At 47.7% G+C, this 14,165-nt stretch overlaps 1 protein-coding gene across 1 annotated transcript in view; it reads right to left on the bottom strand.

Annotated features, from left to right (window-relative positions):
- Positions 1-13,727, bottom strand: part of BLK (BLK proto-oncogene, Src family tyrosine kinase) — a 79,817-nt gene extending 66,090 nt beyond the window's left edge. Inside the window, exon 1 of the mRNA XM_045462378.1 lies at positions 13,353-13,727. The gene's annotated coding sequence lies outside the window, so the exon portion shown is untranslated. The remainder of the gene's footprint in view (positions 1-13,352) is intronic.
- Positions 13,728-14,165: the final 438 nt, after the last annotated feature.

Raw genomic sequence — 14,165 nt, 5'->3', positions numbered from 1 at the left:
AGACCCAGCAAAGGGTTGACTGGATGGAATGCCCAGAGCCCACTTAGCCTACCCCCTCGTTGGCAGGGTCGGAACCTGAAGACCAGAGAGAGGAAGTCCCCCAGCCAAGATGGCAAGACCAGTGCCCAGCTGTAGAAACGCAGCCTCAGGGACAGAACCAGCTTGGCACAGGCTGGCATTCTTGGGCATCCTCATCTCAGCTCTCCCAATTTCTTCCCCCACTGGTTTCAGGCTCCTCCTCCAGTCCTAACTTGAGGTCACTATCCTGTCTTACTAAAGTCATTTGTCCCCCTCATGCCTGGTTGATCTTTGGCACCCATTCTGCTTTACCTCCACACGAACCCTCGGATCTCCCCCTCCCCAAACTCTCAAGTCTGCCCACTGGAATTCTCTGGCCCCTTCTAGATTCCGAGTACTATCTGGCTTCCTGAGCTGGATCCTTTATCTCCACTGGGATCACTAGGCTCCTGTCTCTTTAAAGTTCCTTTAGAGTATTGTTTCCCTTCCTCTGATGGCTCCCAGAAGCTGAGGTGGGTGGTACCTTCCCTTCCAATCAGGGCAATCTGTCCTCCTCAGAGGCAGCGACAGGCCCCCACCTCAGCAGGAGCCATCAGTGCCCACCTGCATCTCGATATCCTCCTGGCGGTCCAGGCTGGACTCACTGGATCGAGGATCACTCCTGGGGGTGGGATGGTCTACCCCAGCTAGGAAGCTGGGTGCTCTGCTTTCTTTCCAAGTTCTCGTGTCCATTCCTCCCACAGCTGGAGCTGGTTGGCAAACCATCCGTCCTCCCTTGTCTGCCTCAGTCCCCTTCCTCTACTCGTCCTGATCCGTGGGCACTCTCACAGTTCCCTAAGTTTGTAGACACAGTTTGGAAACAAGATTTACATTTGTACTCTATGTTGGAAAAAAAAAATCAAAGCAACAAGTCCAGTGTTGCTTACCCGGGGTTTCTGTCAGCAGAACGTTTTTGTGAGATGTGAATGGATTTTTTTCTTCTTCTATTCATTTATTATTTTCCTCCTCGCCCACGTTTAAGCCACTGCCACAGGGAAACAGAAAGGAGAAACAAGAGAACTCTCCTGGCTCAGATTGAGAGAAATGAGGTGAGTTGGTCTGGGCAATACGGGGACCCAGGTGGTCTCACCAGAGTCCCTTGGTCCAAAGTTGGAGGGGAGCAGCGTGATGACTGCTGGACCCATGATGTGGCACAGAAGTCCTGGAGGAGGGCTTGACCCAGGTCAGAGGCCGGAACTAGACATCCTAGAAGTGGCCTGTGTGGATTGATGATGAAGACCAGATGTGTTGCACTGCCCCAAAGTCCTAAGACTCATTAGCACCCCTCCCCCCCCCCCGAGAACTGGGGCCCAGCCCTGGAGAAAGGGAGAGAGCACTGAGCTCACTGGGGCTATTTTCCACTACCAGCAGAAATCAAGATGTTCAGACTAGATATTCTATTTTTGCTCACCAAGTGTGGACTCAAGTCTACACTCACTCCACGTGAATTTACTCTGTCATGACTTCACTGAGCCCTCCAGATGTTCTTCCAGAGGCCAGGACCACCTTCGTAACAGACTCACTCAACCTACTCTTCCACTTTCTCTGAAGTCGGTGTCCTTATCAACAATTCCAAAGATTCCCCCTTAGCCTCATTGTTCTCACAATCAGCACCTTTTTCTTCTTCTTCTTCTTCTTCTTCTTCTTCTTCTTCTTCTTCTTCTTCTTAAATGAATGACAAATGAGCGAAATACATATTTCTGAGTGTTGACCTTAGGAAGGTAAAAAGGGAATAAAGCAAAGGCACAAATTCAGCCATGCATTGTCTACCCCTTAGATTTGCAAAGGGGTCATGGGAGAGTTTCAGGGTGGTTTGAAGGCTGTGTTAGAGACACCCTATGGTGTGACCAGACAGAGTGAGGAGCTAGGAGGTCCAGCCTGAGGGTCAGGCTGGTCACTGATTATCTGTGTGACCTCAGAAAAGGAACTCTGCTCTCCAGGTGTGCCACTGGGAACTGATGATACAGTGGGGTTGTGCAAACAGGGAATGAGGGTGTGTCCTTGTGTGTGCATGTGCCTGGCATGAGGCCCTTGCTACCCTAGCCCCCTGCTGCACTCATTAGAAGAAGCCATCAGCCATGCCTGCTGGTGCCTGGGCCAGGGTGGCACAGTTATAGGAAGACTTGTGGAGGCTGAGACCTTGGGATTGGAACTTCAAGGATGCACAGGAGCTTTCCTCACGGAGATGGGCATGTCAAGTGGAGAAGAGGGCTCAGCACAAGCTCTGAGGTGTGATGGGCAACAGGGAGTCACTGGGGACAGGACTGCTGGGCCCAACGTGCCTAAAGAAGAACACCAGGAGAGAAGCTGGAACAGGAGACTAAGACATCTGGTCCCAGGAGGCCTGGGTTTTGTTCTCAGGCACTGAGGAGTCAACAGAGGTGTTCCTCTGGGGGTGCCAGGGCCACATTTGAGCTTCAGAGAGACCTTGCCAGCCACAGAGAGGATGGACTGCAGTGCAAATCACTGCGGAGAAGACAGGAGCTCTATGGATGTGGCAGTCATCTAGTCTAGAGGCAGGAAGGGCCTTCGTTAAAGCAGCGGAGATCCAGGGACAAATTTGAGAAAGGAGGAGACAGATATTATCACAGATGTTATCACAGCATTGCCCTCAGTCAGGGAAACCAGTGAGTGTTCTAGCCCACCCTCTGGCCTTTGCTAAGGCTCCCGCTTTCCCCACACTTTAGGTTTCTTCCGCAGGGAACAGAGCCTCCTCCAGAAGATGCTGGGGTAAAGGTTGGGATGGGGGGTGGGGCAGGGGGGACTCAGTCACCCTTAGCAGGGCAGTGGAAGATGAGGCAAATATCCTGAGGATTTCAGACCCTGCCTCTTCAGCGTGGAGTCGGGTGAAGGAAGGCCAGCCCCAGAGAAAGAAGGAGATGGGGCCCCTGCTGTGACCCCCATCCCAGCATCCCCATGGAGCTGCTGGCCGCCAACACACCATTCTGGGCTCTGAGCTGAGGGGAGGAGGAGGAGAATGCTCCCTCCCTTCTCAAGACCCACTCAGACTAGAAGACAGGCACTTCTTGCCGCTTGGCAGCAGAGAACTTTGCATGATGAGAGCAACAAAAGAGAAGAACTTTAGGGAGGAAGGTGCTTTAGCAATAGGATTGCTACAAAATGGATGAAGCTTGGAAACCTCTTTACGGGGCAGACTTTATTCCTTACTCTGTCACAATGGCCTTGGCAACAATGGGTTTGGGCATGTTTTGTTGTTGTTGGTAGGTATGTGTGTCACCTCTGTGTGTGTGCCTCCGTGTATCTGTGCATGTGCTTGTGTGTGCATGAGCCTGTGTGGCTGTGTGTGTTCGTGTGTGTGTGAGATGGAGAGAGAGCATATCCTACATCAATAACCTCTTCCCCTGGAGAGATTTTCTTTTTTGTTTTTCCAGTTATAACATCTTTAAAACAGGGTCCAAAATGGACAACTTCCCCTAAACACCACATGCCAGAGAGCTCCAGGACATCCCAGGCTGGAAGCAGAAGCACTCCCTTCTCAGACTGAATCTCAGGTGGGGCAGGTGGGAGGTGGGGGACACCCTCAGTCACTCGGGCAATCTCCAACAGCAAACCACCACACTGGAGACATTTTTGAGCACGTGCTCAGTGGAGGCTGGCTGGCGGCCATTCCCACGTGCAAGGAACTAAACGCATGGAACCATGAAGATTCACAGAAGTCCATTTAAGATTCACTGATCTTTTTTTTTTTTTTAATTTTTTTTTTTCAACGTTTATTTATTTTTGGGACAGAGAGAGACAGAGCATGAACGGGGGAGGGGCAGAGAGAGAGGGAGACACAGAATCGGAAACAGGCTCCAGGCTCTGAGCCATCAGCCCAGAGCCCGACGCGGGGCTCGAACTCACGGACCGCGAGATCGTGACCTGGCTGAAGTCGGACGCTTAACCGACTGCGCCACCCAGGCGCCCCTAAGATTCATTGATCTTAAATATCAAACTTATGACAACATTCTATAGGGACAGAGTCAGCTCCCCAGAGCCCACAGTTCTTCCCCATTCTTTTTCATGCCTTTTCTTCATTCAGTTTCCAACAGGCTTTCCAATTCGACAGGAAAGGAAGGACCAAACATGGAGATGTCAACTTTCTTCCATACAGGCTGTCTCTCCATGGCGGTTTGGAAAGCACACAAATAAATAGGAGGGGGGAGCTGGCAGGAAGGTGGAGCACACGTCATCAGAGAGTGGCTTTATGTGCAGGCAGCAATTAGAGGAACCCGATTTGAAAACAGAAGGCTCCAGACCCACTGGGATGAATGTCGCAGTCATTTTGCAGGAATCCAATGAACGTTGCATTGCAAGTCATGTGCACCCTAATCAAGGGGCCTCATGGAGAAAGATTTTAAACCCTTTTTCCTATGCCACAAAGGAGTATGACCTTTCCGTGAGGAAACTATTGTGCAAGCAAATGAGATCTCTCTAAAGGCCAGAGTCCCAGCTCTGAAGAAGACATCCGTCACAGGGCCTGTCCTTTGTCTCTGAGCCAGAAGCCTCTCTGGGGGTGTCACTTTCACTTCCCATTTGCTCGTTCTCAGAGGCTGCTTGTCTGAGTGACAACATGGAGCAAAGGAGCCTCGGAAGATTTATTTGACCAGGAGGAGAGTTTGGGAGCTGGCTCCTTTCTCTGACAGCCCAAGAGGCTAGCAGCTTCAGCTGAAGTAAGGTCCCAGCAGAAACATGGGTACAAGTGACACCCCACCCTTGCCTCCTCCACACCTGTGACAGAGCCACCAGGTCTGGTTGTTAAGGCCGACATGAGCAGGTATCTCCTTGCCAATCTCAGCCTCAGACAGTTGCCAACAACAAGCACTCTGTACCTCACAGAGCCCTGTTTCCACTTGAGGAAACGTCTCTGCTTTCTATGTCTAACTGACGCTGGTGGCAAAGGCCTCCCAGGAGTGATTCTTGGAGCAGGAAGAGAATCCCATGTTGACTCAAGAGCATATGGGAAAGCCACGTTCCCCCCAGCAATTAACCAGAAGTCAATTATTTCTGTACCAGCAAGTCCCAAACCCTCCTGGATGGATGAAATCTGATGAAAGCTCTTTGTAGAGGGTTGCCTGTGTCCACAAAAGTTTACATGCAAGTTAAAGAAGCTTATAAGCTCCATGAAACGCCTCAAGAGGCTATGGTCTCCCAAAGTTAGGTCACCAGCACCAGCAACTGGTGCAGGGGCATGACCATTGTGGGAAGAAAGTCTCTATCCAGGGCCATACACTTCCCCCTCTTTCCCTGCCACCAAGCAGACAGCAGGACCCTCTGGGTACCTGGGCCTCTTTTGCAAGGCTCAGGACTCAGGAAAGCCCAGGTGGCAAGCTATTCTCCACTGGTCCCTGCTTCGCAAAGCCAGATGCAGACAGGACGCTGATCTGTGGTTTGAAACTGAGGTATCCTGCTTCTCATCAGCAATGTGCTGGGGCCAACTCGTGCAGGTTTGTAAGAGCCAGTTGTTAAATTCGGGGGAACTTTACGAGCCATTTGTTAAGCACCTCATTATTCAACACCAAACCATATAAAATGAAAATGATCTAAAATCAAAATTAATTTATATAAAATACAATTAATTGAGTTATATTAAAAACGAAGATAGTAAACACCCAAATGTCATCATTTCCCAGTTATTTCACAACATTTCACTATTATCACTGAGGTCATTTACAGCAGTTGTGTGTGCAGTGGAAATGCTGTATAATGGTGCACTGTTGCACATCTCTTCCCGGCCCCATGTCCAGCCAGGTCACTTTGGCAGCTTGAAATTGGCCATCTAGGAGTGTTTACACCACAGGAATAGGAAAGGGCTTCTGGGGTTGATTTGCTTTTTTGTTGATTTTTCAGACCTAATACCGTGATGGAGGAAATGTTAAAATAATGTAGGTAATCCTTTAAAATGTGCCCTATTTATATCTGTTAATAGCACAAAGGACTTGAGAAAAGTGTTTTGAGTAATTAAAAACTGTTAGCCAATGTAACAAAGAAGCCAGTGACATCACTGCCTCATGAGTGCAATTCCAACATGTCTTTGTCACACTGGTCTACTTAACATAAGTGAAAATACCAATGGATGTTCATGCCAACACTATATTTGTGCATCAGTTGCAGCGCATGGATATGAGAATTTGGCAAAAGTCAACAAAAACATTCTGTGGAGAATCGATCGCTCTATGGTATTTATAATGAATATTTTCTTAAAATTGTTTTCATGTTTATTTATTTTTGAGAGAGAGAGAGAGAAAGAGACAGAGTACAAGCAGGGAAGGGGCAGAGGGAGAGGGAGACACAGAATTCGAAACAGGCTCCAGGCTCTGAGCTGTCAGCACAGAGCCCGACATGAAGCTTGAACTCACAAACCGGGAGATCATGATCTGAGCCGAAGTCAGAAGCTTAACCGACTGAACCACCCGGGGCCCCAAGAACGTTACATATTTTATTTGTAAATTATGCGTTACATATTCTTTATACCAGTACAATGTTTAATGAACTTATGTGTGTATATATGTGTGTGCATTTGTTTCCCGGAAAGCTGGTTGTTGAATATTTACCAGCATCTGACCGCTCTCAGTCTAGGAGATACCTATCTTAACCTAATCTCCCCCTGCTGTACTGGCAGATGGCAGGATGTCCATCAGACAGACAGACACCACAAGGGGGAAATGATTCCTTTCCATGTCAACACATGGGAAAAAGGGATTTGAGCCTTTCCCATAAAGCTACCCAAATAAAACCATGAAATGGGTTATTGTTTTTGATCCCATCTTCAAATGAAATAGGTTTTTTTGTTTGTTTATTTACTTTGAGAAAGAGAGAGAGCAAGGGAGGGGCAGAGAGAGAGAGAGAGAGAATCCCAAACAGGCTCTGCACCACCATCACAGAGCTTGTTGCAGGGCTCGAACTCATGGACCGTGAGATCATGACCTGAGCCAAAATCAAGAGTGAGACGTCGCTCAACTGACTGAGCCACCCAGGCACCCCTCAAGTGAAATAGTTTTTTTTTTTAAATAAACATCTTTTTAAAAATCTGATTCTACTATAGAAATGGTAGGAATTAACAGACTCTTCCCATGGAATAACTACATCTAATCTTTGTAGCAGTACCAAGAGGAATATCTGTAAGAATAGGCAGTGAGACAAGCTGCTTGTGTATGTCTAACAGACCCACAGCTGAATATCTCACCATAGGTGGCACCCTTGTAGAAACAAAACAAGCCAAACAAAAAACACAAAGAATTGGTCTATATTTTGTACACAGAAAGGAAACTAATTCTTATCGAGCACCCATACCATGCATCAAGCGCTTTCAAAAATGCTGTTCTGGGGGCGCCTGGGTGGCGCAGTCGGTTAAGCGTCCGACTTCAGCCAGGTCACGATCTCGCGGTCCGTGAGTTCGAGCCCCGCGTCGGGCTCTGGGCTGATGGCTCAGAGCCTAGAGCCTGTTTCCGATTCTGTGTCTCCCTCTCTCTCTGCCCCTCCCCCGTTCATGCTCTGTCTCTCTCTGTCCCAAAAATAAATAAACGTTGAAAAAAAAAATGCTGTTCTGTTTTTGTTTATTGACTTATTCATTTTCTGGTGCGTCCAAAAAGATTTGAAGCCACTTATAAAAATACGTATGAAATGATAGCAGAGGAAAACAAATGAAGAAATCAAGACCAAAGGACAAATTCGGGCAGGAAAACAAATCTGAGCGTCAAGCTTGTACACAGGAATACAGACCATGAGATGCGCTGCCCAATTGCTAGTGGTTGGATGCAAATTAGGCTCTCAGTGTCCTAGAGTCCAAAGCACAGAGTGGGAAATCATCGGTTTGAAGAGTCAGTGTCTTTAAGACATCCTTTGCTCCGGAGAAGCGTGGATTTTCCAGGTTTGGAGCCTGAGAGTAATCATCCTGCAGCCGTTCGTAGGGTGATCCTGAGTGTCATGGTGGACAGCAGTCTCAGTGGCATCCCAGCAATGATGACACAGTGAGGTCCCTACCTTGTGTCTTATAGCAGCCTTCAGCTGGAGCCTAGGATGGCATACCCTCACCAGGAAAGGGTGCAAAGCCTGATTCTGGAATGCAATTCCCTGAACACTCCAAGCATTGAGATCCAGACACACAGCTCTCAGACTGACTAGCTTCATGGTAGGGGGAGAGGGGTGAGGAACACCCCAAATATCTAGATTTATGTTTCTCAATCATATTGACCTCATGGCCTCTTTGAGAAACATAACAAAGCCATGGTCTCCCTTTGGCAGATTTCAAGATAAATATCGTGCATAAAAATAAATGTTAAAAGTTACGATGTGAACTGTGCTTTTTCTTTTTTTTTAATTTTTTTTAAAAACATTTATTTATTTTTGAGAGACAGAGAGAGGCAGAGCATGAGGAGGGGAGGGGGAGAGAGAGAGAGACACCCACAGAATCCGAAGGAGGCTCCAGGCTCTGAGCTGTTTGTTAGCACAGAGCCCGACGCGGGGCCCGAACTCACGAACTGCAAGACCATGACCTGAGCCGAAGCCGGACACTCAACCGACTGAGCCAGCCAGGCGCCCCTGAAATGAGCTTTTCCAAATTATAAGGACTCCTCTGGTGGTTCTCACACAGCGAACTGAATAGAATCTAGGTGGAAACTCTTCAGTTTCAACTCACCTAAGAGGGCATTGAGAGTTTATTCTTATAACCCTATGATGGGCTGCTACCAACAAGTAAAGAGCTAAGACTCCAGGGCAAAAGTAACCTACCTGAGTTATGCCAGTAGAGAGTGAGGTCAAACTATTATTATTTCAGAAAGACATTCAGTGACTTGTCCAAGGTCACAGCAGGGCTAAACATTGAACCAAGCCTTCTGGCTCACAGGCTGGCCATCCACTCTCTATGCAAGAGAACCTCTCAGCCACACCTGCTTTGTCATACTCCTATGCCCAAGTTCTTTCTAATTCTGGGATCCACAACACATTGAGAGATAAAATTAAATTATCATTACTAAATATTTGACTTGGTGATTCCAAATATTTTGGGTTGGCAGATGCTTTCAGGACTGTGATAGAAGCCAGGAGCACTCTGTGGAGAAGAGTGAAGAGTGTGAATGTCCACAAAAACTTGCAGACAACTTCACAGCGCTCATAGACCCCATGGAACTCATCAGGTTTCCATGATCTTGGAGGTCAGAATTCCTGACCCATTAAGCACAAATCATCTCATATCTTTGTAGGCCCTACACAAACATGCACAAACATTTCCTGCACTTGAGCACCCCTGAGGGTGAGGGCCTCCTTAAATTCTGCCTCCCAGGTGCCTTGCTTGCCTCACCCTTGTCCTAGCCCAGCAGCCCAGGTATCAAGGTATACAAAGAAGCCAGAAGAAAGTGGTGATGACAAGGCACCCAAAGGAGCCTCCTTCTACCACATGGCTTGGGAAACATCAGCCCTTTGGTGTACACAGTGGCCTGTTGTGAGTGAAGGTCATGCAGGGTCAGCAGGGACCATGGCATAGCCTCTTCTATGCCTCCGTCTCTGGCTCCAATCATCTGGTTCAATTTAATTCTCATATCTGTGCTTGAAGCTGGGTGCACCCTTACAGAGAACTGGGCCATTTGCTCACACCCCCCAGCTGGAAGGGGCAGAGCCAGGTCCTGGTGCAGAACTGGCTGGCCCCAAGGCCCAGCATCTTCCTCTGGCCAGCACCGCCTTGCAGACACCTGCTGACAGGCATCTTCTTCTTCAGGGGCCCCTATTAAAACCCCAGCATGACCATGGCACTGGAGTTCATTGGGCTAAGGGCGATCATTAAATCTTACACGTTTTTCCTCCTTTGAGCTTTCTTCCTCATAGTTTAATCTTCACTTGCATTCAAAAACTTGTCCTTGTTTCTTTCACTCAAGGACCATTTTGCAGGGTACCTGCCCTGAGCCAGACATTGTCCTGAGTGCTAGGACCCAAAGAGGGATGAAAGGGAGACAGCTCCCTGTCCTGGAGGAGCTCAGATCCAGAACTCTTACAAACAAGTAGCCCTAAGCATGTTGCTGGAGGTTCACGGGGACAAGGAATGGATTTGGACACTGGTGACAGAAGAGAAGGAGGTGGGATCGGTCAAGAGAATTAGAACAGGTGGGCCTTGTCCAGATGAGAAAGTGGGGAGGAGGTCCCAGGCCAAGAGAGCAGCAGGAGCAGGTGCCACCCGCCCTGTCCCCCCACCCTGGGCCCCCACGCATTTCAGAGAAGCGAGTGACCGGCCCAGTCAAAGTGCATATAGGTTAGCAGTGGGGGCAGCAGGAGATATGACAGGAAAGGTACTTTAGGCCCAGTGGTAATCACTGTTCTTGGTTTCGATCTTCATCTGAGTGTTGTGATTTTTATCTAGGTGCTGTCTTCCTACAGCTTCACGATTCTGTCTTCTTTCTCACCTGCTTTCCCTAATCTGGCTGGGACATCACCCCAGAACAAGGGCACACCTGCTCTACTGGGCCTGGTGGAGGGGGGCATGTGTGGGGGTGGGGTGGGATAAAGGTTTCTCAGTCTCCTCTGTTACCTCCCCACACACCTGAACTTTCCAAACAAGGATGCTGGCCCCTGATGGCTCTGTCCAGCTGCTACAGATTCTAGGGCAACACGGTGAGCTCCCAAGGCCATGGCGTCACTCCATCAGGAGCTGGTTCTACATTCCTCAGGCCACAGCTTAGTTCAGGGAATTATTTTCCAGCACAGCTCATGGCTGCTTGGCTGGCCACATGTTCTGTGGGGATAGTTGGGACCAGAGGATGGCAGATTGCATCCTGGTATTCCACACGGGGTTGGGGCTCTCACCTGCCTCCATTCTGGCCTTCTCCTTCCTCACCGAGGAGAGGTCAGGTTTGGGTCTCTGGGCATGCAGTCGGAGGCCGGAGAACCTGACCCAGCACAGTGAGCTCTGCTGGGCAAACAGAGGATGGGGTACTTAATCCTGAAGCCCCTGACATAGAGTGAGGGCTCAACACATGTGTGCTGAATGAAAGAATAAATGAGTGGTAAGGAATGCCACAAAGAGAAATATAGAAATTGCTAGGACTAAGGTTGGGAGAGACAATGGTAAAAAAAAAAAAGCAAAAGGCCTGCTATGTTCCAGAAACTTCAAAGTGAGCGTAGAGACCACTGGACCATGCTCGGTTTCTCCAAGCATGTTCACATTTTGACCATGTCTGCTTTAGGGCAGGAGCATAATTTTTTTTAGCTTTTTATTTTGGAATAATTTTAGGTTTATAGAAAAGTTACAAAGATAGTGTAGAGACTTCCCATATACCCTGCACTCAGCTTCCCTTAATGTTATCATCTTACCTAACCATGGTACAGTTGGCAGAACTAAGAAATTCACATTGGCACAATGGTATTAATTAAACTCCAGGCTTTATTTAGATTTCACCTATTTTCATTAAGGACTTTTCACAAAGACATTTGGTGACTTGTCCAAGGTCACACCGCCAGGAAGCATCCAATCCCATCCCAGATGTTAATTCCAGATTTCGTCGTCAGGTCTCCTTACTCTCCTCTGATGTGTGACAGTTTCCCCATCTTTCCTCATTTTCCATGACCTTGACAATTGTGAAGGTCAAAGGTTCTGCAGATTGTCCCTCCCTTTGGATTTGTCTCATGATGAGACCAGGGTTAAATGTTTGGGGGAAGAACAGCGCAGATGGGAAGTACTTTTCTCCTTTCACCGCAGCCAAAGTTACACAATGTAACACGACATCCCTCGAGACGTTAACCTTGACCACCTGCTTAAGGTGGCGTCTGCTGATGTTCTCCACTACAGAGTTACTGTTTTTCCCTTTCCATACTTCATTCTAAGTCCCTTCCGCATTCAAGGTGAGCAGAGTCAAGCTCCATCTAGAGAGGAGAGGCATCTACACATATCATGTGGAATTTTTCTCTATAACAATGGAAGCACAATGGCAATAATTCTTTTTTTAATGTTTGTTTATTTATTTTTGAGAGAGAGAGAGAGAGAGAGAGAGTCCCAAGCATACTCAGTGCTGACAGCACAGAGCCCCACACAGGGCTCGAACTCACAAACCATGAGATTGTGACCTAAGCCAAAATCAAGAGTTGGACACTTAATGGACTGAGCCACCCAGGCGCCCCGATGACAAAAATTATTTAGTTTCTTGGTAATGTGGATAGTTGAAAGCAGTGGTCAATTATGAAATGACTAGAACAGTTGTCAAAACCTAAGAATTGGGGGTGTGGGTTAAATGGGTGATGGGCATTAAGGAGGGCACTTTTTGGGATGAGCACTGGGTGTCACATGTAAGAGATGAATCACTGGGTTCTACTCCTAAAAACCAAGACTACACTGTATGTTAACTAACTTGAATACAAAAAAGCAAAAACAGACCCCAAAAAACCCAACAACTTAGAATTTTAAAAATCCTCTCAAAATATGTTATCAACTGTTCTTTCCTTCTCAGAAATGGCTCTCTTAGCCAAAAAAGTCATCATTAAACCTATTTCATCACCCAACCCCTGATGTCTGAGAAATGGATAAACTTATTTAAAAACAACATTTAGAAAGGGCAACAACCAATCATTTACGTTGAGCCAAACTGACACTCCCCTTCCATCACTGCTAATCTCTATCATGTCTGCCTCTTAGGTACAATTACCCTGGTTTATAGAGAGGCCGAGTAACTTGCTTGGAGCCCCACAGCTGGCATGTGTGTGCCCACCCATATTCCCACCCCTCAGTCTTCTCCTAACTTTCCTGTGGCACATTCACTGACTTTTCCAGCTTAGAAAACCCAAGAAGCAGAATCTACCTGGATGGATAAGCTTTTATTTAAAAAAAAAGAGAGAGAGAGAGAAAGAAAAAGAAAATGAGGAGCTCCTGGGTGGCTCACTCGGTTAAACATCTGACTTCAGCCCAGGTCATGATCTCACAGTTCATAAGTTCAAGCTCAGCGTTGGGCTCTGAGCAGATAGTACATAGCCTGGAGCCTGCTTCGCATTCTGTCTGTCTGTCTCTCTCTCTCTCTGCCCCTTCCATACTTGTGTGCTCTCTCTCTCAAAAATAAATAAACATAGAAAAATATGGGGAAAAAAAGAAAGAAAGATAAAGAAACACATAAACACACACAACTAAAAAACTCTCCAAAGTAGAAACCAACAAATGATCGGACAATCTATTCATAGCTATGGCTCAGATCATGTTAATGTCTTCTCTCTCTGTAACATCCAAAGTGATATTCCTGACCACTCTCCCAACCACAGGCCTCAGAACACTGTTTGCACAGTTTAAAAGAATAAGATGGTCAAAAACGTAGAAGATGCAGTCTTACCTTGACAAATGCTCAGTAGCTTTTCACCATGGCTTTTTAAAGCCCGGCACCCTTGTGATGCAACAGCTTTCTAGCTATAACCAGCAACTCTTGATGCAATCCCAAAGAAAAAACCCATGCCTGTTGTCTCAATCGGTTCACGTAGCTTGTGGCTTCCTGCTGGCAGCGAGCACCAGGCAGAGGTGGCCGGCTCCTGGGTTTGTGGTCAGAGCTTCACCAGCTTCCCCCAAGGAGCCCCGCCCCTCTCGCTGAGCTCTTTGAAGGCTTCTGTGGGTTCACTAGGTCCAGTGGGCACTGCTGACCCAGAAAAACCTGTGAGGAAGGACCGCAAGCAGCTGGTCTTTCTCAGGCCCTGGGCTCCACTGGTCCCGATGACTCTCTGCCACTAAAGTTTTCTCATGGGGTTTTGGTTTAGTGACATGGGTGGTGCCTTCCTACACCAAACTGGGCAGAGTTAGTAAACCTCCAAGCTAACTCTACAGGGTATTTAGCTCTGCCTAGCAGTATTTATCCGCAAGACAAGAAAGAGCTTGGTCTCTGCTGCCTTGTGCCATCTGTATGAGCCTGGGCAGCTGTTCTCTAGCCTTGTTCGTTTTGTTTTGTCTTCCAAATAGTGCCGATGATACCCAGCCCAGAGATACTATGGGCACAAATGATAGAATGGGCGGGAGTGACGGGCACAGAATGGGCTCTCAATAAATGTGAATTCTCATTTCTAAAACAAGTGGCCCTCGAGCCAGTCATTGGTTCCGACTGCAGAATCCTTTCAGTAGTGCCACTTCACTTGACTCGGAACACTCAGGGGAGCAGAGA

The sequence above is a fragment of the Leopardus geoffroyi genome, chromosome B1, assembly GCF_018350155.1.
Source record: "Leopardus geoffroyi isolate Oge1 chromosome B1, O.geoffroyi_Oge1_pat1.0, whole genome shotgun sequence".
Taxonomy (NCBI): domain Eukaryota; kingdom Metazoa; phylum Chordata; class Mammalia; order Carnivora; family Felidae; genus Leopardus; species Leopardus geoffroyi.
Note: the sequence above shows the minus strand (reverse complement) of the source record. Positions and strands in the feature narration are given on the sequence as shown.